General features: G+C 40.0%; 1 long non-coding RNA gene across 2 annotated transcripts in view; it reads left to right on the forward strand.

Moving 5' to 3' along the window:
* Positions 1 to 2,420: 2,420 nt before the first annotated feature.
* The window catches only part of LOC308682360, a 79,863-nt gene continuing 54,456 nt past the window's right edge, over positions 2,421 to 27,827 (forward strand). For both annotated transcript variants that reach the window (XR_014029134.1, XR_014029135.1), the window contains exons 1-2: positions 2,421 to 2,745; positions 3,264 to 3,377. This is a non-coding gene — a long non-coding RNA (uncharacterized lncRNA). The remainder of the gene's footprint in view (positions 2,746 to 3,263; positions 3,378 to 27,827) is intronic.

Consider the following 27,827-nt stretch of genomic DNA (forward strand, 5'->3'; position numbering starts at 1 on the left):
AAAAAAAAAAAAAAACTTGGTAAGTTTAAGACCAATTGAACAACAGGCATGTTCACAACAAGACCAAATGGATGATGCATTTTTAAATTAAGCGTGAAATATTAGACACTTCTTATGCTGCGTCTGAAAGCGCATAATCTCTTGAGTAGGGACTTATTTTGAATAAGCACACACTTTGCGAGTGCGAAGTATGTTCTATATAGTATGAATGTGTGTAGTATGAAAGTAATCTGGACATACTACATTTGCCATGTTGTTCTCATGTGATCTCTCAGCATCAGTTGCATTGCTTCACTGCCATTCACAAATCTTCTCCCGTGGCCTCATGGGACAGTAAAGTGTTCATTATATGCACACTTCAGAATCTCACCAGAAGTAGTAGTTCATCTAGGTAATTTTTGCCTACTCTTATGTGAATATTGTGAATTCAGGCATGCTTCTTTTGTCTTGTACTGTTTTTTGCCTACAAAATAGTAAGTATGCGATTTCAGACACAGCCACACACTCAACCTTCACACCGTTAAATGAGTACATTTAGTTCCCGCCCCCTTTTTCAGCTGCTTTGGTTCCGGATGTATTTTTCCATTTATTTCTTCCATAGGGATATATAAAAAATGTTTTGGATAAAACGGTTAAAAGCCATGACTGTGTACTTCCAGAACCCGACTATTGCACTCTATACTATATGCTATATGCACTTAGATACTAGAGGGGGAGGGTCTAACTACTTGTTTCCCCTACAGAATTAAATCGGTAATTGTGACATTTTATTTTCTGTTAGTATCCAGCATCAGATTCTGTTAGTATTGTTAGTATTTGTTTCTGCAACAGACTTTTTTCCTCGCGATTGCAAGTTTATATCTCGCAATTCTGAGAAAAAAGTCAGAATTGCGAGATATAAACTTGCAATCGTGAGGAAAAAAGTCTGTTGCAGAAACAAATACTAACAATACTACCAGAATCTGATGCTGGATGACAAAATCACCATACATCTAAACCATACACTAGATGGTTGAGTACAAAGAGTGCATAGTGTATAGTACGTCATTTGGAACACAGCTTATATCTTTATGTTATAGTTATCGTCCTTGATGTAAACATAAGGAAAATGATTGTGGTGGATCATATGAAGCCCATCTGATATTCAAATACTCTTGATTGCTTCGCCTAGATGAGAATAAAAAATCCAGTTTCTGTCTATGTCCAATGGCATTCCCAACAAGGGCCCTTTTATCACTTTTGAAATTATACCTGATAAATGTCTTGGTAATTCTCAATATTTCCATGGCAGCTGGTGCATTTGTCATCATTGAAGTCAGTGGCAGAGTATCTCACAGATGGGAACTCCTCACGGGTGGCATTGAAGTACGAGCCGCAGGTCGAGTGCCTTTTCTCCCCTCCGCCCGATGCACATGTGTGATTGATGACAACGTCTGTGTAGATCTTCACCTGCAGGAGCCGCATCGGTTCATTACCATGAGCCCACAGCACAACACTGCCTAGCAGGACACATCAAAGGACATGGCTGTGCTTTTCTACCTACAGCGGGAACGCAATGAGGCTATCAAAGGGCTTCAGAGCTCTAATACAAGGAGAACATTTTTAATGAGGTTATCTGCATTTAGATAAATATCATTTCTGTCAGGGACGTAACCTAGGCAGGACAACTGTCCCATGCTCAAAAGGAAGAGGTGGCCCACCCACATAAAATATGTGGAGACAAGTCCTGATTTATATATGGATTTTTCTTGGTGGTTCAATTTAGCTACATGGATTCCCAAGGGTTTAGTCTATGGCGGGGTATTCAAACTAGGGTCTGAGGACATCCAGGGTGCCTTAGGGGGTTTGTGAAAAAGTTCAGAGAATAATGTAAAAAAAATATATATTATTATCATTATGGAGCATCATATTTAGGGGTCCGTGGAAATAAAAAGTATTAAAACCCCTGGTCAAGGCCATATATAATTTGGTTGGTAAATATTATTGAAAAGGACTGACACTCAAAGATATCTTCATTAGCAAGCTACTGAAGGTGTTTACATTGCACTCTATCCCCTGGTTTCACAGCCATGGCTTTAGCCTAGCCAGACTAAAATTCATGTTTTAACAGAAAGCAACTTACTGACAGATCTTAAAATGTGTCAGTGCTATTGTTTTGTCTCAAGCACACCAGTAGCCTAATCTTTTTTTTTTCTAAGGCACGTTTGTAAAAGCTACTTAAATGTCCTAATTGAACTAAGGCCTTCTCCTAGTTTAATCTAAGCCCTGTCTGGGACACTCAGAGACACTCATAGCCACTCTGAGCGCTACGATTGGCTCAATAACCTGTCACTGCCATAATGCCCGCCTATCATGTTAACAACTTCGTATTGATTGGCTGATTATTACCCTATTAAAGTAATATTGCCCGCCTATCATATTCTCTTCTTCATCCTGATTGGCGTCAACACGAAAATGCCCGTGTCTCTTGCTCGAGTGAACTCAATTCCACAACTGGTTCGGATTCGGAATCGGAAACTGGATGGGAGGAACTGGACTGGTGGAAATTGATAGACTATGTTTCAAAGTAATTAACTCCACCCACTCAGAAACCACAACTTTCGGTTCGAATCAAAACGAGCTTGTGACGAATTTGAAATGGTCTGTGAGTGAGCCATTTTTAGCTCAACAAACTTCATGACACCAGTTGCATGCAACCAGGATTGGTTGACTTATACTTTGTGATTATTAGTAATAATAACAACAGTAAGTACTAGCAATTCAAATCTACAACACTTGCATAGTATGTGTAACTTATTACTTTGCAAATTATTACTTTATTAGTTTGATTATAGTGTAGGTAGGGTATGGTGTGGTAATATGTGTGTTTGTGTGGATGGATGGATGGATATAAAAGTACATATGTAAATGTATGTTTGTATTTGTGAATGCCAATATCATAAATCTCATATTATTATAATATATTATGTAGTAATAAAATGGAAATTAGAGATTGATACAAAATGCTTAAGGCTCTAACCCAGGTGATAATCTAACCCTAAAATCTGATTGGTTGTAAGGAATGTTATTTTAAGACCAATAAGAATTTTCCAAAGACCAGTTTGACCAGCAAATGAACCTATTGGACCAGCTAAAAAACAGCTGTCATGTTCCATATGATAAATATAGATTATCTTCACATCACAACATAACTTTATTCTTGCCCTTTATGCTTTTTGTGAGTTTTCTTCTATTTGTTCAAATGTAAGTTCTTTTTGTTTCAGTGAGTGCTGGAGATTTATGCCTTGTGACACAGCCCTGGTGTTTGTGAATAACCATGACAACCGGAGAGGTCATGGGGCGTTTGGGGCATCCGTCCACCCAGTCTAGGAGTCCAGGTAGGAGCTGTCCTCTCCGAGACTAAAGCACACTGACTGTTTCAGCAGGAGCCAAACAAACATCATGAATGCTGACTCTTGTCTGCTCTCATGGTCTTCAAAATGTATAAAATGACTGTGGCCCATCCCTACGGAAAGGGTCACATCAAGCTGCTGCTGGGACCGGTATGTTGTGAAAGGAAAGGTGGATTGCAGTGACGTAAAGCACTAGAGAGTCAACAGGGTAAATGTGACAGCTGTGGATCTAAAAATAGACGAAAAGTCTATCGTTGTGTAGTTGCACAGTTGTGCTATTGTTTTTGTAAGCTTTAAACTGTCATTGTAGGAAACAGAATGCATGATATCACTTTCTCTGATGTCACACTATCAGTGTGTGTCCCAACAACAATTTGCTTACTGTGGTGAATAAAGCGGAGGATGAACATTAAGATGCCCGGTGAAGGACACAGCTTTCTCTCTTCGTGCTCCAAGAGTAAATGTGTCAATGGCAAGGTGTGCTTATTCATTATGGAATGAGTGATGGCTTCGCTGTAAATATTTCATGCATGCAACTCCTGAAAGTTTCATGACGTTGTCCGAATGAGTAAGATTTGGAGAGAAGGTGAAGTAATTCATTTGAATAATAGATGTTTAATGTCTTTGATGAGAGTCATCACAAAGGTCACCATTTCAATCTAACCTGAGACTTCAGTAATGAGCTCTTGTCCCTGTCAGAAAATGCTTACTAAATTACACGTGACTATCTCCGCGTGACTAACTCCACATTCGAAGGATCCTCTATCTAGGCTGATATGTAACTAGTAGTTCTGTTGCAATAAAAACAAATAAACTCAAAAATATGATATCAGTTTGAGTTTATTTATTTTTTTATTTTTTTAATTATGTAAATATAAATTCATTTAAATAATTGTATGACTTGTTGGACTCCCCTGGAAGTTTACTAAGGGCCCCTAATGGGCCCCGGCTGCCTGGCTTGGATGTAGCTGCATATCGAGCAAATAGTTACAAATAAGTAAAATAACCTTATGTACTGTAGTGTGTTTTAAGCTTTTGTGCTTTGAAATCATAAAGTCACTGCTTTACCTCCTCCAAACATCACATCTTAAAGTATAGCTCAGGTTAACTTAGCGCTGACAAAATGAAGGCCAGAGCTGGTCTTCATCTCATTAGTTTTTTTGTGCTGTCTGAAAGCCCAGCTGAATCTTCGACTTATTTCATCTGCAGTAACCTTGCTTATTCCCGACGGACATATTTGTGTTGGTGTAAAAAATTTATGGCGATCTAAGAGAAATGTATAAATCCTGGCTTTGGCTTTTTCAGGGCCATTGGGGTGGACAGTGATCAGAATGTGTAAGAACGGTTCCCTCTGAGACTCTTTGTGACTAATACGTCTCCCTTCCTTCGCTGAATGCCAAACAGGGCTGACATGACTGCAGTGGGATTCTTACCCAGCTGTATGTTGGCCTTCAGTACTGAATCTTAGTCAGCTTGTGTGCGCTTTAAGATATCCTGTGCAGGTTTTTGTTGTTAGAATCCCAAATGGGTTTTCACTCAGGAGGAGTGAAAGAAGGACATGGAATGGGGGCACAAGGATCTATATTTGCCGCTGAAAAGGGATCTATTGGGCCGTTTGCCCAGAGCCATGCTGTGAAACGCTTGTTCGTCATTGGCTTAACACTGCACACAAAATACCAGAGCAAAAGCCATTGCACTTTTGAATGGCAGCAATGATGGTGAACTTTGAAAATGAGGTTTTGTCAGTGAAGCACTGCATGATAACTTTAACTCGCGCTCATGACCTGTTTATAAGTTAAAAAATATACTTAAGTGTTTGTCAACCAATGTTGTGCACAATTCAAAACTGAATTGAGAACGTCCTGAATTTGAATAAAGGTTACAAACAGTATACAGAACTGCAATTTAAATGTGACTAGGTAGAGTTATAATGAATTGAACTTTTTTAACTACAATAGCAATACATGTTAGCTTGACAAAGCCTTGTTTGAATGTTTTGAAAAAAGTTAAATGTGTAAGTTTGATGTTTTTATAGATAAATATTTGAAACACCACCTATATACATTTGTTTTCAGCTTATAAATGTCATAATTTTTATTAAATTAACGTTTGCAAACCAGGGAGGAGGAACACTTGATTTCCCTGAATGCATTACCTGTTCAATTCAATGTATCTTTCTTTCACTCCAATTGAACTTCCTGTGGGGTGTTACCAATTCAATTCAAACTCATGATTTCAAAGCCAATTCTTTAATTCTGAACTTTGCACAGTCCTAGTAGGCACTTCAGTTGCTATTCCACTCACGTATTCTTGCTTTAAATGCTGTGAACAACACAGCCATGCAGAGTGATACAGAGAGTGAAGCGTCCCTGCTGTTACACTAAATAATATCAGTATTTAAACTTTGCTTGGCCATTTGAATTAGAGGACCGTAACTGTTGTGCAAATTAATCTATTTTGTTTGGACAGGGTTTAGATTATCAATGCATCTCATGCCCAGCTAATTTCAAGTCAAAAACTAGAAAATGTGGCAAGGCAGCAATATGGCACAGTTGGCAATATGTTAGAACCTCATAAAATTACTGAGCAGAAACGATATTTCTCATCCACTGATATGTCTGTAGCTTTCATTATTAATAACATGAATTATTGAACAGAACACGTCTCCTAATGTCTCATCATTCTCCTTAAGCAGGTGGGAGGTTTTCTCAAAAGGATGCTGGTAAGATCACATCTAGCATACCAATGAATGTGAATATGTGTGAGCGTGTCAGTGTGTGTGAGACTATTACGTGAGGCAACTATTGGAAAAACACTTCACATGAGCAGTGGAATCCTCTGGAAGAGCAGAGGGAGTAAATTGATACCCAAGTAATAAGGATAGAATTGTATTTGAACTGAGTGTAAAATTCATCACAGTCATTTCCAAAGTTTAGATTGAAAAGATGGCTGACATTTGAACTCCGAGTGCCACTATAAGACTGAAGAATTCCTTTAGTTAATGATTCCTCGATCGCCCATTTGCAGCTTATGTGTGAAATTACAGTCGTTTATTGAATTGGGCGTTTTGTACATTCGAAATAACTGTTAAGTCTGCAAAACCGCGGCCCAAGTGATTCAGACAGTTTCTGGCAGAGGTGTAGCCTCAGTCAAAAAGAATTTTGGCTGCAGATTATGGAGGCATCCTGGGATTTTCCTACAGTGAACATTGGCTTGGAAATCAAATTGCAAGTAAACTCCGAGGCATTGTGTAGTCAACTATAAGCCAAACAGTAATTGCTAAAATTGATGTAATCCTTCATGTGTCTTCTGTGTGGCAAAGTTAATATCAAAAGAATTAAGTGTGCAGTCGAATGTCTTTGAGATATAATCCTTAGATCAAGAACAATTAAAATTGTGATGCAGAGAGAGATGACCCTGTATGTCCAGATTAAGAATTTGACTTTTTCCGCAATTGGCATAGTAATCTGGATCAACAGTTTGAGTTTAACATGGAGCCAAAGAGGAGTAATCAGCCTGGGCCAACCTATACACTGAAAGACTGTTCATGACCTTTGATCTTATTCAGTCAAATACAATATACCACATCAAACTTTAGAAAATGACATTGTATTTGCTACAGTTCCTGTAATTCAACAAAGGGTTTAATTACATACTAAACAAAATATTAAGAGGTTTGCAATAATATTTATTCTTTATCTTGCAATACCAAAATTCAAATGTTTCAATATAATATTATCAGTAGAACACATATCACAACATACAAACTTGAGCGAATATTAAAAATAACCAGCCCGTTCTCATCCTAGGGCGTCATATACTGACGCTTTTGACATTTCGTCGACATCGAACACACATGGCACCCTTTAGCGTCAATATGAGACGCAGATAGAAATGGGCCAGAAGGTGCCTCCTAGCGGTCTAACCCTAACCATACACCAGACCTAAACCTACCCATAAGTGAACAAAGCTCTGTGCGTCTCATATTGACGCTAAAGGGTGCCGTGCGTTCGATGTAGACGAAATGTCAAAAGCGTCAGTATATGACGCCCAAGGATGAGAATGCGTACAATGACATTTTTAAACAACTTTTTTCTACTACTTATTTTATTACTACTACTATGACTAACTACTGAAGTCCAACCCAGTGTCTAGTCATAATTGTTCAAAATTGTGAAATTAAAGGTGCAGTATGTAATATTGATAGCCTGGGTTTCCCATGCGATTTTATTCACGCTGCTAGCGAGCCTGGACTCTATGGATCAGATTTTCCCCTCAAAAAGGGAACCAATCACAGAACGGGGAGGGAGCAGCAAGACGATGACGACGTCTATGCGACACACCGAAGCAGTTTGTTTATATATATGGATCCAACATGGCATCAGACGCAAAGTTACCTTTTGATGCAGCCTTAGATAGTGTTCTAAGTAGTTTAGAACGCAAGTTTATTTCGTCTTCTTCCTCGTCAAATTTCTGCCGCTCAACATGCGTCATCTGGTATAATTGAAACGATTGGCTATGAGCTACGCGCAGGCGCATTTGATAGACATTCGTAGCGCCCAATAAATGGCTCTGGGGATTCGTAAACCACGCCTCAAATACGAGAAAATGAACATGTGGTTCCCAGAACACGTCTTAATGAGAAAGAGGTCTGACGTTAGCCAGGCTATAATATTGACAGCTAGCAGTTGAAATGGGTACTGCGGTCCAAATTAAAAATATTAGAAAGGTGTTTCTGTAGAGAGAGAGAGAGTTGGGCATCCGTCGCTCACATGGGTTGCCAGGAATTAACAGGAATGAACTCTATTGACAATGGAAGGCAAAGAGACTTATGTTGACAAGTTGATTTATCTACGTTTTAATATGCTCCTGTTCATAGAGATTTTTAGATGGATGCTGAAACTTTTTAGGTCGGGTAGAAACTACGATCTCTGAACCAGTTTTTTTTTTTTTTTTACTGGCTTCCATGACTGCAATACGCTGTGTTTTCCGCCAACTGGCAACCTGCAGTGTCGAAATACTATTGGGTAAATTGCCAGTGGGCAAATTCACGTAGACCAAAACAAAAACAGATATTCCAACACAGAATGCACATTTCAAAGTAGAATAACTGGTTGTAGCATTGTTTTTCAGAGAAAAAAGTATGTGAAATTAGCATGTTTCCTAAATACTGTATCTACAAACATATTATAGTATTATGCTTTAGTACAGTCAAAAAAATGAAATACAGCACCTTTAAAAATGGTGCCTAATCATTAAACCTAAATCATTAGTCTAACCGTTCATTAAACCTAATCATTAAAGATGATAAACCTAATCATTAAAGTCTAACCTTTTACTCAAACACTAATGGTAACCATGTTTTTAGTAGGAAATAAAACTACCTTTTTCCTACAAGCCATGTTGTACTGCTATGTTACAGTTTCATTTGCATTATTGTGAATTGTCAGGTGACTGTTTTGGTAAATCAGAACGCACTAAATAGATACTCACAGACTTTCAGTTGAGGCAGTAACCAAAGTGCAACCAAAGAGCACCTGGAAAAAGTCAAATAAGTAATTCACATTCTGCTTGGTTTGTCAACAGGTTTGTTCCTAAACTATTTCTAAACTTAGTCTGGAATTTTATGAGTTTAGAATTCCAGCTAATTTTTTACTTTACATGACTTGAGCTGTCAGATTGATTGGCAGGCCGCACGCTAATTAGCCATGAATACGAGAGTGTTTCTTGTGATGACTTCATGATGATTTCTTCGAGTTCAAACAGGTCATCGTTAATCATCTCTCAATATTGTGTGATTGAGAGCACTTTTCCGGTGCACTCTAAATGACCTGTTCATAAATCCCACTCTCCACTGTTTTATTATTAAAGTCTCTGCTAACCAGGCCAAGTGCAGTGGAGGCGTGCGTTCTAGAGGTGAGCGGCCCCTGAAAGCAGTCTTTAGGTTAAGCTCTTTTTCATTTCTGGAGATCTGCAGCCCCTCTCAGCAAAGACTGCCAATCAAACGCCCAGCGCAGGGAGGGTTCATAATCTAAACCGTATTAATCTGAGCAGTTTATGGCGGGGTCAAGTGAAAAAGAGCTGATCGATTCGGAGTGCTCCGTGCAAACGCCGTTTCTCAATCGTCTGTGGCCCCATCCTCTAATTACAATTTGTTTTGCAATATTGAGAAATAATAGCTTTTCCTTGGTTGTCAGTTACCCTCAGAATTGCATTACAGAGCTTTGTTTAAACAGGAGAACAAATCAATACCATCTGCCTTCATGTATCTCCTCAGCACAGCATGCAGCTCTATGACATTGTCAATTGTTAATATCAACCCACACAAAAGTCCTATTGATTTTCTGTGTATCTGGGTATTTATTATTGGTGCTGTTTCCCCCCCCACTGTATCTTCTGACCCTGTGAAGTGGCTGATTTTATCTGCATGAGATATGCCAACAAGAAGATGATATCAAACTGGAGTTGCAGGTTGTAAAATGATTATTTGTGGAATCTCTGTACAGCTTTGTTGAAAAGCACTCTTGCAAACCGGTATTTATTGACTACATATATTGAATAGTTTAAAAGTTCAGTGTCTTGGAGGAGTGTATATATATCAGAACAGAAATTAGAATGTACTAAATAGACACTCACAGTAGAGATGCGCGGTTGGTGGTCACAGCCGCGGACTCCACGGATAAACCGCGGATTGGGCGGATGACGTGACGAAAAATAATATTTAAATTAAATTCGGGCGGGTGGCGGGCGGTTGAACCAATCAAATAAAAAATATATGTATACACCAATCAGCGGATGGCGGGCGGGTGCTGTTTTGAAAATTGGTCAAAAACGTTGGTGCGGATGGATGGCGGACGGATGGTGGACGGATGGTGAGTTTTGTGATGTGGGTGCGGATGAAATAATAGCCCATCCGCGCATCTCTAACTCACAGACGAGTGTATATTGTATACAATCATGTGAAAAAGAAAGGACACCATCTAAAAAATCATCTGGTCCTTGGTAGGTCTTAAAATTAGGTAAAAACAACCTCAGATGAACAACAACACATGACATATTACACCTTGTCATTATTTATTTAACAAAAAACTAGGGCTAAAATGGAGAAGCCGTGGGTGACAAACTAAGTACACCTTTACTGCTTTCAATAGGAATTTAAAAGGGATAAGTAGCAGTCAGGCGCTGCTTATCAAATGCCTTTGATTAATTGATCATTAGCAAGCGTGACCACCTCTATAAAAGCAGAAGTTTTGGCGGTTTGCTGGTCTGGAGCATTCAGGTGCGTGTTAAAGGGTTAGTTCACCCAAAAATGAAAATTCTGTCAGTAATTACTCACCCTCATGTTGTTCCAACCATGTAAGTCTTTCGTTCATCTTCGGAACACAAATTAAGATATTTTTGATGAAATCTGACAGAATTTTGACTCCTCCATAGGCTTCCAGTGTGACCGAAACTCACCGGCCCAGAATAGTTATTAAAACATCGTTAAAATAGTCCAAGTAACTACAGTGGCACTACATTAAGTTTATCATGCGACGAGAATACTTTTTGTGCGCAAAAACAAACAAAAATAACGACTTTATTCCACTTTTCATTTCCTTCTCTCTGGGCCTCGTAGTGTGTTTGCGCTGCGCGTCTGTGTTGCACGTCATCACGCAACACACACATGACCGGCGTCGGCCAATAGTGAGCCTACGTGGTGACGTGTGACACAGACGCGCTGCGCAAAAACACTACGCAAACCAACTAGACATCCAGAGAGAAGGAAATGAATAGTGGAATAAAGTCGTTATTTTTGTTTGTTTTTGCGCACAAAAAGTATTCTCGTCGCTTGATATACTTAAGATTGAGCCACTGGAGTCACTTGGACTATATTAACGATCTCTTTAATAACTTTTCTGGGCCAGCAAGTTTCGGTCACACTGGAAGCCTATGGAGGAGTGAAACATGGCTCAGATTTCATCAAAAATATCTTAATTTGTGTTCCGAAGATGAACGAAGGTCTTACGCGGTTGGAACAACATGAGGGTGAGTAATTACTGACAGAATTTAAATTTTTGGGTGAACTAACCCTTTAACTCAATGCCAGGGAGGAAAGACATAAGCAATGATCTTAGAGAAGCAATTGTTGCTGCCATCAAATTGTTTGGAAATGGCCATATAACCCTTCCCAGATTGAAGTCCATCATTCTACAGCGAGGAAGATTATTCACACGTGGAAAACATTCAAAGCAGTTGCCAATCTTCCCAGGAGTGGACGTCCCAGCAAATTCACCCCAAGGTCAGACCGTTCAGTGCTCAGAGAAATCGCAAAAAAAACTATACCTCAGACTCTGAGTCTAAAGTTCATGGCAGTACAATTAGAAAAAGACGGACAAGTATGGCATGTTTGAAAGGGTTTCCAAGAGAGAGCTTCTTCTCTCTAAAAAGAACATGGCAGCACTGCATAGGTTTGCAAAGTTGCATCTGAACAAACCACGAGACTTCTGGAACAGTTTCCTTCGGACAAACAAGACCAAAGTGGAGATGTTCGGCCATAATGCACAGTACCAAGTTAGGCGAAAACTAAACACAGCATATCAGCACAAACACCTCATACCAGCTGTCAAGCACAGTTGTGGAGGGGTGATGATTTGGGTTTGTTTTGCAGCCTGGGCATCTTGCAGTCTTTGGTATACAGACAGACGACTTCATGGTCGACTCAAAGTATTCTAGAGTCAAATGTGGGGCCATCAGTTCGACAGATAAAGCTTGGCCGAAGTTGGGTCATGCGACAGAACAATGATCACAATCACACCAGCAAATCTACACCAGAATGGCTGAAAGAGAAAAGAATCAAGGTGTTGCACTGGCCCAGTCAATTTCCAGACCTCAACCCGACTGAAATGTTGCGGTGGGACCTTAAGAGAGCTGTGCATGAAGAAACGCCCACAAACCTCAAAGAACTGAAGCGATGTTGTAAAGAAGAGTGGGCCAAAAGTCCTCCAGAACGATGTGAGAGACTGATAAGTCATATAGTAAATTATTCTTTCAAGATATTGCTGCTAAAAGTGGCTCTACAAGCTATCAAATCCTAGTTTGTCACCCATGGCGTCTCCCTAGTTTTTGTTAAATAAATAATAACACGGTGTAATATGTCATATGTTCTGGTTCATCTGAGGTTGTTTTTACATAGTTTGATTATGTCCCGATACATAAAACCATAGAATTCATAGAAAGAAAGGGTGTCCTTTCTTACACACACACATGGTTTTTGTATACATTTGATTTTGACTTTTATATAATATTCAATATTTGATTTTAATGACCAATATTTATATTTATTTTATTTATTATTTATCTAGATGCGTTTGTCCATTGACAGCATCATGCAATCCCAGTCTTAATCTGTGTCCAGGGAAATCAGCTGTTATTGTCTAATCAGAAGTTTCCGTCTCATCTATTCTGACGTCACATGCTTTTGTCAGCCGTACTTCTTCAAGTGGCACCTAAAGACAGGTGTAGCGAACCGCCGTCCCACCGAGAGCCCCACGGTGCAGGTGAGAGGACGTTTGGAACACTGCGGCCCTGTGAAATGTGGGTAGAGAGAGCGGGATGCGATTCAAAGGCCTTGCCGCTGCGGTTCGCTCCGCAGTTGGTCCCAGCTTGATGCGCAATAATGACCTGTCAGAGTGGCAGGCCTGGTGCCAGAACCCTGAAGCAAAGCTAATCCATAGGGGTTATTCAGTCTAATGAATCCTAACAGCATGCAGGGAACCCACAGGGCCACAATTCACATCATCCATTCCCCTTGTTTTATTTTAACTGACAGAGGTATATTCCTGGGAAGTAGTGATCTTGAGCTGAACTCAATTCTGTGGCCTTTGTGGTTTCTACTCGTGTATGAAGTCTCTCTTTTTTTTTTATGTGTGGTTTGTCTGAGGGCTTTGATTCGAGCGTGGTGGAAGACTCATGGTGCGTTCTAGTCTGTGATCTCAAAATGTTTGAGATTGTCTGTCTTCAAGGAGAGGTCAAGATTGTTTTTGCTGTGATTGTGTTTATCATGCTTGAGATATTCAGCTGCGGACATGGATCAAATGCCATTTCCCTAAGTCATTCCTTTGATTCAACAGACAATTTTACATAATATAAGCCTTAGACTTGAAAATGTATCGATCTAATATAAATATTATACATTTGAAATTAATTTGATATTAATATATTAGCTTTATGGAAACAAATAGTATGTTATTTTACTTCAGATAACTAAAATGCATTCACGTCATTGAAGTTTGTTTTTGCCAGTTGTTGACATGTTGTGATTTGCGAAGAATAAGTGTCTATCTGGATGTGGGGTCATTATTTGGAACGTAGCAGAAGTAAAATAGTTTATTCCTGCCTCTGTCGTTGTGATTTTTCCAACCGTCTGATTCCCCCCCCCCTCGGCTCTAACAATTGATGTCAGGCATGTCAAGAGCAGCTCTTCTCCTCTTATGCATGAGCCCACATATTCCAGCTCGTCTGCCAAATTTACTCAGCGAAGGGACCCTGCCTCTGGAGTGCCATAATGGACTTGTCCATCACTTCTTGAGAGGATGAGGATTATAGTGGCCCAGTTGGATTATGGGTGGTTTGATCCATGACTTCCTATCCTCTTCCTATTCAAACATATTAGTCAAGGTGAATAATACAGCTGTCAGCTCTGACAGCATCGCCCGCTATTGTCACTTACTCGCCCTATACCGCCCCAAGTAGCATTGTCTGGAAGACTGACAGGTTTCTTACGATACGCCTCATGGTGAAATCAGAGACCCAACGTATTTTCCACTAGAGGACGTTTGTCATTCTCTCTGCCACTTTAGAATGACAAGGAGAGATTGTCTCTCGGCGAACTGTGGTGGCAACTCTTGAGAAATGCATGGAAGGGTTACGATTTTTTGTCACACTAAGAGGTGACCATTCTCGTTAAAAAAAAAATCCTGACCACCCTTTTTATGCAACTACATGACAAGTTTGTCACATAGGCCAGACTTTGCAGCCTCTCAATTTGCCCGACAACCTCACACCTTTGCTCCATTGGTTTCACCTGAGTGCAGTTGTGGCATCCACCATTTGAGGCTTCACCAGATTGGGAATTAAGCAGCTGCTTCCAAAACTCAGAGGGCCACCCTCTCAAGGTCAGCTCCCAGCAGCCATCCGGGCGATATCAGGCATCTGTATGGCAGCCGTGCCATCCATATTTGAGTGGGTTGAGAACGCCATATGAGGTGAGACAGGAAAGGTGAAATTCAGCATGACATTCCACTTTGTTGTCATGGTAACCTAGCCTTGATGGCAAAAAAAGCTGGGAAAACAATAAAACATCTTCAAAAAAGGGCAAAGAAATTGGGATGTGATAGATAACAAATCCACTAAATTTTGCCGCTGGCCGGAGGATACAACAGCTTAAAACTGGCAAAAAGCTGGCAAACTATGAGGTGAATATATGTTACAGAGAGTTTTCTCTCTATACTATATATAATATCTCAAGAATGTATACATTTTGTCCATTGACAGCATATGTCACCATGACATTATTTTTATAAAATCAGCTTTGATATGATATACTGTTTTATATATTTTACTAGAGAAAATACACATAGCTGTATATTATATACATGCATATTATAATAAATATTAAATTGATATCATGAAAACAAGCTGGAAATCAATAAAACATCTCTAAAAGCTAATGCACAACATTTTGCCAGTGACACTGACCAGAGAATACAATGCTTAAAACAAGGGCAATAGTTTAACGTTTTGCCGACATTTGATGGCTCTTAACAACTCGGGGACAAGGAAGCCATTTTAGAGAATTTTCCAGCCTCAACATATTGCACCTGTTAAATTATTTAGCTCCACTCTGTGGCTTGGCTCTGCACCACACTGAAAGCTGTAGCTACCGATTAGAGCCCCGCATGTCAACGTATCAGGTCAACCTCCCTCGGCTTTCACTTATAGAGTAATACCTTCACATTCATCACTGTCTCATTATCTCGCCACAATGCATTTACACAAAAAGAGCTTCTATTTTTTTCATCCGTGTTTTCAAACACTGCCGAAGCACATTCACTGCAGAGGGTCAGATGTCAGGGTGAAAACAAACTCTTATCAGCGACTCTTGCTGAGAGGTCAGTCGCTAGCTTCACCACTACGTAATTATAAGCTAGTATAGCTCCCGCTCTTCCGTCAACCTTTCCTTTATCTCGCCCTACACACAGATGCCGCCTGTGATAAACACTGCGAGTAGATCATTTAATACCTCCTCCGTTCTGTCACCTTTAGATATATACTTCACCTGAGTATGAGAAGACATAGGTGATGGGGAGCATGACTCACAGCACTTAAAACTTTCCTCTGAGGATTTATAACCTTCAGTCAAACTGTTCCTCTGTTATTAATATACCATCGCAGTGTTTAAATCATGTTTATGTCTGCGATATCTGATCAGAATGTGTAATTACCTTCAGAGGATGAACGATCTTGTGCTTTCTTGTTTGTGGCCGGACTGGCCATTGAAGACACCACTTGGGGGCAGTGTTGAAGTGAGCACTTCATTTTCTCCGCTCTCATATGAGGAAATGTGTAAGCTTTGGGGTTGCATTTTCCTAAACTGCTGTTTGCTCCGATGGAACATTAATGTGCAAAGGTCTTTCGCTTCTCAGGTCTGTCTCTCATCGAGGGTATTGAGGTTTGGACTGGAGAACATTTTTATTGCTCAGAGTTTGCTCTCTTATAGCTAACGAAACTAATAGAGATTTCCGTTATTTTTTGTTTAAGTGTCAAAATTCTTAAAAGAGATGAACCTGGAAGCAAATTAGTCAGTTGTTGACATAGTACTAAGAGGATATGTGGATGGCATAGCTCAGATCGTTTGGCCTTGGAAAAATCTAATGATAAATGTTTGAGGTTTTAAAGTCTTTGACTTTTGATTGCAAATTGGAATCTTGGCATTTTTGAGTACAGTTTGACATGTAGAGACTTTTCTCTGAAAAAAAAAACATCTTAGAAGTAGGAGACTGAAGCAAAAGTTGATTATTCCCATTGAGAAACAATTTTTTCCCTCATTTGTTTTCTTTCTTTCTAACAGGTGGATATAAATTCTCTGCTGTAAACGTGTTGAGCCCCAGATAAATATAAATGTGTCAAAAGGTAACACTGTTTTTTCTTTGTCTCATACATTTTCAAGAAACATCGGAACCACTAAAGCAAACAAAATTCAGTTCTATTTTCAATTACATTTTTAACATTTGGAAACTCAAATAGATTTTTGCTCGTTCTTCATTGTCATAATCAAATGTCAAACCACATTCAATATCACAAGTCCTTTGACATATATACAATATACTCGGTATATAGTTTCTAGTTACGTTTTTAGACTGTTATTGTGCCATTAGTCATTATTGTCATGAATTTGCAGCTGATACTTTGACAAACTGAACATGATTACATTCTGTCCCTCCTTTACAATGCCCTCATTGAACCCTTGTGAATGTAGCATGGACCCATAAGCAGATGTCCTGTGCTTTGGGGCCCTTACAAATTGATGTTAGAATATATGAAGAAGGCTCTGGATCTCTTGGTCATCCGCTTTACGATCGGCCCCATCATTGGCAGCTCAAGCTTCCCCATGAGACCCAAATAAATGCTTTTTTAGAGATAAACAGAAAACCAGGAAAGATTGAATCCTCTTTCTCTGAGGTGAGAAAGGGGTGCATCTCTGGAAATAGTCAGTGATAGATGAGATACATGGAGCAAGACAGTCTGGCCCGATCTCCAGCCAAGCTGAATCAGACAAACCGTCTGCTTGTTTGTGTCTCTCTCTTGAGCGTGCACACATATCTCTCTCTGCTTTGCTTACACAGTAACACAGATTACTTACCAGCAACAATACATCTATATTAATTTGTGCTGCATGCTCAGATTTTTACTTAATGAGTGTGCGATTTAGCAAAACGCTTCACTCACTTGTTAAACACTGGCCTTGGGACGTCTTCCCTGGAGTTCTCTGGTGTTTTAAAGAGCAGTTTTATTTAACTTGCAAAAGTGCAGCGATAACAGAGCGTAATTAATACACATTTGTAAACCTCGCGTAATCAGTTTTCATAGACACAAGAAGTGTTAGTTGACTGCACGGAATGAGAGTAAAGTTAAGTTGAAATTAGGAGTAAATTTTTCAAAATGCATCGCATTCACTTGACTCTTCTGCCTTTGAAGGCATTGTGTTAATGAATGTCCTCATAAAGATAGATGTACGTGTGTGTGTGTGTGTGTGTGTGTATATACTAGGGCTGGGACGATACACCTATCTCCCGATTCGATACTATCACGATACTTGGTTGCAGATACAATATGTATTGCGATTTCTTTTTTTTTTTTTTTCTTTTTTTTTTTTTTTTTGAATTGCGATTCTACAAGTATTACAATTCGATATTGCAATACATTGCAATTTTTTTTAACACTAGACTATCGGGAAAAGTTAAATCATACAGACTGTACATGATGTATAAGATGAGTCATATTTACAAAAACAAACCACATCTTTCTGACTTTTATTTCAGAAGCATCATACTAATACTACATTCTCTTGAATAATGATTCAATAATAAATCAATTTTTTAACAGTCACTTGTCACCACTTAGTGGCAAAGCAAAGTAATCGATAAATTAGTTATTTTAAGCACCAAGTTTCTAGCAAAAGCTGTTCGCTATCGTAGACATCAGTGTTTATATTTGAACTTTAAACTTTTATCTAAGTACTTCTATGATAATTTTAACTATTGCATCACAGAAATAATGATACTATGAGGTTGAAAAGACTGTTTGTGAAGCGGTTTCATGACAACTCTCTCTGGGTCAGCGGCAACACAGCTTTGAATGTTGCGATATGATTTTGTATACACAGACGAATTGAAAGATTGCGTGGGTGTTTGAATCGAGATCACAGTCTTTTAAAGATGAAACGTGCAGCTCTATTGTCTTATCTCTCTTTTAGCATATGAGTAGCGCAAGGGCTTTTCAATGCTTTCAGTCTCATGTCTCTTCCACGCGTCCACTTGGGATATTACGTCCCTTAATACTCATAGATAACGACACATTTTATCCTCTGTTGGAGCGAAAGGGGCTAACTTCTGTCAACCTCATCTACAAGCAAGGACAAAAATAAAGCAATTGAATTTGAATTAATATCGATTCTGTAATAAAAAAATAAAATCGATTTTAGAATTGTAAAAAAAAAAAAAAAAATGCGATAGCTAGGTGACTCCTATATATGAGCCAAATCATTATGACCACCTGTTTAATATGCCATTGTTCCTCCGCATACTGCCCAAATAGTACCAAGGCATGGACTCTACAAATCCCCTGAAGGTGTCCTGTGGTATCTGGCACCGAGACTTTGGCAGCATATCCTTCAAGTCCAGTAGGTTGCGAGGTGGAACCGCTGTGGATCGAACTTGTTGGTCCAGCACACCCCACAGATGCTCAATTGGATTGAGATCTGGAGAATTTGGAGGCCAAGGCAACACCTTGAACTGTGCATCATGTTCCTCAAACCATTCCTAAACAATGTGTGCAGTGTGGCAGGGTGCATTATCCTGCTGAAAGAGGCCACTTCCACCAGAGACCACCATTGTCATGAAGGGGTGTACCTGGTCTACAACAATGTTTAGGTAGGTGGCACGTGTCAAATTTTACATCCATATGAATGGCTGTACCCAGGGTTTCCCAGCAGAACAGATCATCAGATCATCACACTCCCTCCACCGGCTTGTTATCGTCCCACAGTGCATCCTGGTGCCATCACTTCAGCAGGTATACAGCGCATATGTTCACGGCTGTTGTGTAAGGAAAACGGGACTCATCGGACCAGGCGACCTTCTTCCACTGCTCCAAGGTCCAGTTCCGACGATCACGTGTCCATTTGTAGGGGCTTTTGAAGCTGGACAGGGGTCATAGGCACATAGGATTGGTCTACGACTAAGCAGCAGAGAGTGATGCACTGTGTGTTGTGACACATTCCTCCCATAACCATCACTAATATTTTGTGTGACTTCTGCCACAGTAGACCTTATGTTGACTCGGACCAGACATGACAGCCTTCGTTGCCCTCGTGCATCAATGAGCCATGGGCGTCCAACACACTGTCGCCGTTTTGTGGTTTGTCCCTCCTTTGTCCCTCTTCAGACCACTGTTGGTAAATTCTCACCACTGCTGAGAATTTCTGATTGCTGAGATTGCTGTTTCAGAGAGACTCTGACCCAGTCGCATTGCCATAACAATTTGGCCGTTGTCAAAGTTGCACAGATCTTTATTCCTGCCCATTTCTCCTGCATTCAACACCTTGATTACGAGAAGTGATTGTTAGCTTACCACCTAATCTACCCAGACCTTAAAGGTGCAATAGGTGAAACATTTTTTGTTATGCTGGTTGAAAGTCTCCTCATATTTCAATGATTTTGTTCAATCATTTAATTCGGTCTGAATAAAATGATACCATGTGTTCCCTGTCAGTCAACGTGTGTTTGCATACCACAGCGCAGCCTGTTCACATGTTTCATTTACGCTGTGCAGACAGAGTGAGAATGGCAGGGAGACAACCTGACTTTTCTTCTGAACCGACAAAAATTCATCTACATTTCAGGTTTGACAGTACAGTTATATGTACTGATGACTTTGCCCTATGCAGATGAATCACTGAGATGCGACTTTGTTGCCACTATGTCCTGAAATCGCATATGAATAAAGCTGAAATAGAGAGCCTAAGTCCCTCCCCTTCCGGTCGACCACCATGGGACCTTATTTCGGAAAAATATTGTATGGTAGTCAATGGCGAGAGACAACAAATATTTTGATCTCGTTTGAATTGTGCCCTGATTTACACATATGATGTTTGTCAATTTAAAAGATACATTTTAAAGTCAAGAAAGTCGCAGTTTGATGTAAAACTGCTGAGGTATAAGACTGTGAAAATACGTAATTAGAAAGACTACAAACCCAGAAGGCGCACATGCGACGCCATACCTTTTCTCTCAATGAATGAAGCTAACTTTACTGAAGCTAACGTCTGACATTTTTTCCATAGTCTTACATTATAATCGTAACGTAACGCCGTCATGCCTGAGTGTTTTGAGCCAGAATACACACATACGAGCAACGGATCTTGTGACGTACATAGTGCGAGACGAGAGATGTAGTTCATTGAGCGATTTTCACATAAAACTAAACGTTACTCTTCTGTTTTATGACAAACTGCGACTTTCTTGACTTTCATAATTACCTTTTAAATTGACAAACATCATATGTGTAGTTCAGGGCACAGTTCAGACGGAATAAAAAGATAAGTTATCTCTCGCCATTTACTTCCATACATATTTTTTCCGAAGTAAGGTCCCATGAGCCGGAAGCGGAGGGGCGGGACTTAGGCTCTCTATACAGTGCATTCTTTCCTTTGACAACTTCTGAACGGGAGTCATTTCAGAATCACATACTTATGTATGCAAGCAAGCGCTTCTGTTTCTCCCCTCAATACTGTTTTCTTTTTCTCACCAGTGAATGACACAAGATGTAATCTAATAACGTTGGTTCTGGTCGTCTCGTTTCTCGGTCTGTGCGTGTTCATTAGTTTTGGAGGAGGCGTGGCTTTGGATGGTGATTTGCGGGGAGGATGAGTTTGAATGCTTTCAATGCTAGCAGGCTAAAGTTAGCATTTCCCAGATCACCTATTGCACCTTTAATATGTGGCCTTTTTAGGATATGATCAACAATATTCAACTTCACTTGTTGAACTAAATGTATATATTATATTGAGGGTCGATCGTGGGATTTTTTTTTTATGTAGTAATATAATTGTAGATTTAGATGTCTGCTTACTGTACTTTTATATTGTATTGGATTGTATTGTATTTTTCTGGGTGAGAGATTTGCATTTTGGGGTCTCGGGCACCATTTTTTTCTATGGACATGAGTTGATACCTCAAATGGATATGTCATAGCGTGCTATTACTTTTATAAAGAGTGTGGTTTACGATTACCACCTTAAGAATGATCAAATTGGTTAAAAAATCCCATACACTTTCATTGATTATGAGACCTTTTGACTTAATGGTTAAGGTCATGATGACTCATGATTGAAATTGTGTTCTCCCTTCAAGTTTCTAGTAATATAGTAGTACATAGTTTTAAGCCCAAGTGCACTGCTGTTGAGTCAGTGCTCTGGTTGTAGATGGTGATGGTGATGCACTTTATTGGGCTTCAAGATCTAGGGTACCATGCACTCCCATTATAGAGCTTGGAAGAACCAGGTTATTTTTTTAATATAACTCAGGTTTTTGACCTCACTGTATATGCATGTATTTTATTAAAAAAATTGTTTTGGCATAATCCTATACCATTATTCAAACAATACACAAGCCATTTAGTTTGGTCTCCAAAGAAGACTACAGTTTGAGCTCACTGGACTGTAATTGAGACATAAAAGCACATGATAAAAGCACATTCATTCAGTTCCGCTTTGTTCAGCGAGAGTAGTGGCAGCAGAATTTGCATGCTGACGGGCAGGTTACTTTCAGATGCATTACGACTGCTGCAAGCTGTCATCAAGGATCTCATATTCAATCAGTGCTGCTTAATGCATTACAAGCTTTCATAGGAAATTTTAATGAGAGTTCCTAATTAGCCAATAGCGAAGTCATAATCACTTCAGAAACAAATTAAGCCACGGGTATTTTGGAGGATGAATGTTCTGCCATTGTCCATACAGTCATGGCCTTAAAAAAAGCCATCATGTTAAAAATTAGACTGACCAGTTTTTTTTTTTCACACTGTTAACAGTACAGCTAAATATTTTTTTGTGTGCATTATGCATCAGATTGTCAGATGTGTCCTATAGAGTGCAACAGTTGGGTTTCAAAAGTAAAAGTTTAATTTATTTTTTCCATAGGGGAATTGATTTGAATGATAACTTATAAACTGTTAAATATAGACCTACTGTGAGCTACTTGTTTGTTAATCGATGGTGCAATACTTCTTGGATTGTAGTTCTTTCCCTCATTCAAGTATACAATCTTGTACCTTACTCTTTTTGTCATTTTTCTATACTTGCAATACTTGAAATGGTGTGATTCACCTCATAGCTGGTTGGTTTGGTTCATAGCGCATAGGCCTAACTCTTTAACGTAAACTTTTTTTTTTTTAAACCCAGAGGGGAAATTGAATGGAAAAAAAATACTTCTGGAACCAAGGTTACTGAAACAGTAGGTGGGCACTTTGTTGCATTAGACATCATACATTCGACACGATTGACTTCTACTCTGATTATGACATAATCTTTTTTTAAATGGTATGTGCAGGGGAAAAATGGTCTCTCATTTAGCTCCAGTCTGTTTTTATTGTTTGTTACCAGCTGTGCAAGAGCTCGGTGACGTTTGTCACGCTCTGGTCTTTTTTTTTGAAGATTCATCAAAAAGGTTTTACAGATACATCAAAATTTGTCCTCTAGAAGGCAGACCGTTTCACAGAATGCGGCATCTTTATGCTCGACTGTGGACAAACACGAATCCCGCAGCTTCACCCGGAAGGATGCTGGCAAACATCATAATGTGGAAAAAAAAATCTATAACATCCTGAGCAAAGTGACACCACTGCAGTTTTTTTCCTCCCTTGAGCTCTATGGCGGAAACATCACAGGCACATTGAGGCCACAGTTGCTGTTTGATTGATGTGTCAAACTGCCCATCTAAAAGGACTTTGCCTCTGGAGGCTGGCCTCTTTGTTGAAACGCAGAATCGGTGGCTTTGATTGGCTGGGCTGGATGGTTTAGCATGTGTGTGTGTGTGACTGATTCTTTCTTATTATTACACATGTTATTCAGTGTCATTATCTCAGCAACTATCTCCACATTTTAAGTGATTGTGACACTATATATACTATACAGTCGGGAACAGTACCTCTGGACTGGCAGGCCGGGGTGGTGGTCCCTCTTTTCAAGAAAGGGGACCAGAGGGTGTGTTCCAACTACAGGGGGATCACACTTTTCAGCCTCCCCGGGAAAGTCTATTCCAGGGTACTGGAGAGGAGAATTCTGCCGATAGTCGAACCCCGGATTCAGGAGGAACAGTGTGGATTTCTTCCCAGTCGTGGAACACTGGACCAGCTCTATACCCTCTTCAGGGTGCTGGAGGGTTAATGGGAGTTTGTCCAACCAATCCACATGTGCTTTGTCCCTTGCGGTGTCCTGTAGAGGGTGCTCTGGGAGTATGGGGTCCGGGGCAGCTCCTCCAATCAGCACCTCCAAGTCCGAGGCCATTGTTCTCAGTCAGAAAAGGGTGGCTTGCTCATTTCAGGTTGGTGGAGAGTTCATGCCTCAAGTCGAGGAGTTCAATTATCTTGGGAACTTGTTTACGAGTGAGGGAAGGATAGAATGGGAGATAGACCGATGGATCGGTGCAACTTCTGCGGTAATGCGGTCGATGTACCGGTCTGTTGTGGTGAAGGAAGAGCTGAGCTGCAAGGCGAAGCTCTCGATTTACCGGTCGATCTACGTTCCTACTCTCACCTATGGTCATGAGCTGTGGGTCATGACCGAAAGGACAAGATCCCGGATACAGGTGGCCGAATTGAGCTTTCTCCGCAGGGTGGCTGGGCGCTCCCTTAGAGATAGGGTGAGGAGCTTGTCACTCGGGAGGAGCTCAGAGTAGAGCCGCTGCTCCTCCACATCGAGAGGAGCTAGCTGAGGTGGTTCTGACATCTGTTCCGGATGTCTCCTTTACGCCTTCCCGGGCAGGTGTTCCGGACTGGGGGGATTATACCTCCCGGCTGGCCTGGGAACGCCTCTCTATTCCCCTATTTGTCTATTCCCCCGGAAGAGCTGGAGGAAATATCTAGGGAGAGGGAAGTCTGGGCATCTCTGCTTAGATTGATGCACCCGCGACCCGGCCCCGGATAAGCGGAAGAAGATGGATGGATGGAAGTGACACTATATTGCTAAACGTATTCCTTTTTTTTTTCACTTTGTAAACATGCATTAGCTCAGGGTAAATATGCACATGCTCCATATTTGTGACGCTGCGTTAAAAAGTGACTGCTGACTCATTCATCATGTAAAAACTAATTTTTCTGCCTCCCCCCTTCCAACCAAACAGATTAATTTCTAATATTCCTGCACATACATTCACGCCAAGAAAAATAGCTGATTTTGAGAAATCGTCGCTCAGTCTAGCTGGTGATGTCTGATGGTAATCAAACACATATTAATTAAGACACAATTGCTGAGTCAATGAAAGAGGCTGGTTAAATATTGATGTGTCTAAAAGGCCCATCGTGGGAGATGGACAGCCAGGGTTATGGGATGACGGCCACAGGCACAGTTCACGTCTTCTTATAGCAGCCGTGTGCTGAGTGCTGCATCAATGGGAGCTGGGCTTTGGTGTTGAATACAGAGAGAAACTCCTTTCTCTGCAGCATCCAGCAATTGCAGCTTTCATGCACAGGGAATGTGTAAAGCTTACAAGCTCATTAGCAGCTTTGCCGTCACAGTCAGGACACTGTGATGTACGTAGAGCGCTTTTAGTTTACTGTCAGTTTATGCCTTAATCTAGATCTCAGTTGTGGTTATTGAAGGCGATTCAGTTCACTCTACAATTCACAATATATTCATGGACAATTGGTGGCCATATTGGTACAGTCTCCAAACAGCTTTTACCAATCATGCAAGCACAGCTTTTAAATAGGGATAGGACAAAATTGTTACTTGAATAATGTTTCAAATCAGGAACAACATCTGACAAGAAATGTATCATAAATTGTGGTTCTTTATCTCAAATCATGCAAAAATCCTACCAATTCTAAGGAAGTATAGCATATACTTTTATTGAGAAAGCAATCCCAGAATGTAATACTATCTTAAATCAGCTCAAGGTGGTTTGGCTATCTGTTCTCTTAGTTTTCGCCTGGCTGGTTTTTGGTTTTAGAGAGGTTTTGGGCACTTGTCAGCTAGTCAACCACATACATCAACACCCACTAATTAACTAGAATTGCTTAAATTAGCTAAGACAGCAAGTTTAGGTTTGTTTTTTATTTTTATTTTCTGCAGGGAACTCAAAAAAATCATAAATGTGTACGCTTGGCTGCCGCTTCACACTGGTGCTTTTATTATGTTTGTTTTGTTCTTTGTCGTGGCTGTTTCAAAAATGAACTTCACACACTCATAAAATGGACTTTTAAAATTACATTTTCGTGATTCCGACTGGTGGTCGGGGGTGTTTTGCTCCATTTCCTGAGGTCTCATCCAGCCTATCTGAGTCAACCAGACTGCCTACCTGACGGTGTTTGCAGCGCTGTTGCTGTGGATGGAGTGGCTGAGTCTTTGGCGGAAGGATTTTGTGGCGAGGTGGCTGTCATCATTGAGTGTTCTAGTTTTCCATTTGGGGTCTTGGAATTTGCTCTTGTTTGGGCTCTGTGGCATGCAAGATGCCGTTTGACACTGGTTGCTTGGTGTACCCACCCCATGAGGGACTACTCTGGTTACATATTTTTACTCTATTCTATTGCTCATTCTATCTGGACTGTTGGGTCAGACATGTATATTTTCACTCAGGACTATACATGTGACTCCGATTCCATGTTGTGATTATTGTGTATTCTGTATTGTTTATTGTATTTGTCTCTGAGCTCATGAAAATGCCATATAAGTTATATATATATATATATATATATATATATATATTAGTGGGCCGTTATCGGCGTTAACGTGCTGCGTTAACGTGAGACTCTTATCGGGCGGTAAAAAAAAATATCGCCGTTAATCTATTCTCAAAGTTGGGTTGGGAGCTGGGTCTATACTACGCAAGCTATGATGACTTTCACCTTGATATTTTAGCGCGTAAGCGCGGATGTATATCGCATTTTCAAACCGAACGGTTCGTTGGACCATTTTTCTTGCCGACCAAAATTTCGTTATTTCAAATGTAGGCGGGTTGCGCGGGTGGCAAGCGCGCTCATAATGTAAGAAACGCTGGCGCGACCAAAACATTGTCCAACATCAAATGGCAAACGTAATGTAAGCGGAACGAAACTGAGCTACTCGTTATTGTGTGGTTGACGGATCGTTGATTATCAGTTTGGACCAAAGCAGCGCGAGCCGATCGTGATCATGCGACACTGTTAGGCTACTACACAGCGCTAAGAGATCCATTAAAGAAAGCATTTGAATGCCACAGAAGTAATAACATTGCTGCGAGATCTAGTGAGAAACATTCACATTTCTCCGTTATTAACAGATAAAACTGTGCGTGGAAGCCAGGAAGAAACATTGTGCCATGAATGAACTATCCAGTGTCCACAGATCTGAAACATTTTACTATGGATTTACTGTAGTAACACTAACTGCAACCATGGAAGTTTGGCAGGAATAGTAGGCTATAATGCTTTCAAGTAACGTTACGTCGGTTTTATTTCGACATTATGAATAAAATTGCTGCCCTCAAATGTTAATCTGAACTAAAAATAGACCTTTGTTTATAACTACTACAATATTAGGCTACATTAAATTTTTTCCAAGGAGCTCTTTTGTTTTATATGCTCATAAGAAGAGTCTATTATAGCTCCATCATTGCTCAAAGTAAAAAAAAAAAAAAAAAAAACACTTTATGTTAGTTAAAAAAAAAAAAAAATCTCTGGCATTTCTTCACAAATTCTTTTAAATGTCACTTTGTATTTAAGAAACACGTGCCGTTTAGTCATTATTTGGGTAGCACACATATTCTGAATGCCTTCGGCAGAATTCAAATGAGCCATTTTAATCTAGATTATTAATCTACTGTAGATTAATTCCAAGATTACAGTGAGATTAATCTAGATTAAATTTTTTTATCTATGCCCACCACTAATATATATGTATATATATATATAGGCAACTGTCTATGTAGGCATGCAGTAAACTACAGGGCTCAGGGTTTGTGTATGTTTTGTTCAGACTGTCGTTATCTTCTTTCTGCATTGCACCTGCTGAAAAGATGAGAAGAAATGGTCTCATACACTGCTACAAATAAACACAAACACATACAGTGGCATGTTTTATTCAGAATATGTAGTATGCAGTCTATACGGTTCCATTTATGCCTCTGACTGGAACAGGTAAACTAAGAGGAGATGACAATGCAACAACTGGCAACTTTCCATTTATGTTCAGATAAACCTTTGTTAGCACTTTTCTCCTTTTCTACATAGTTGCATTGCTGATTATATAGAGTGGTTATGTGTGTGGCATATTATAACAGATTTATTGTTCTGTTGCTTTGTGTTGCATAGGTGTGTGTGTGTCTAAAGATGGATTTGTCTGTTCTCCTGAGTCTACTATTTAGGCCAAAGCAATCCTGCTCTCTCCTGGGATGGGCCAGAGAAGGAGACACATAAATA

The sequence above is a fragment of the Scardinius erythrophthalmus genome (genome assembly GCF_964197995.2).
Source record: "Scardinius erythrophthalmus genome assembly, chromosome: 22".
In the NCBI taxonomy this organism is placed as follows: domain Eukaryota; kingdom Metazoa; phylum Chordata; class Actinopteri; order Cypriniformes; family Leuciscidae; genus Scardinius; species Scardinius erythrophthalmus.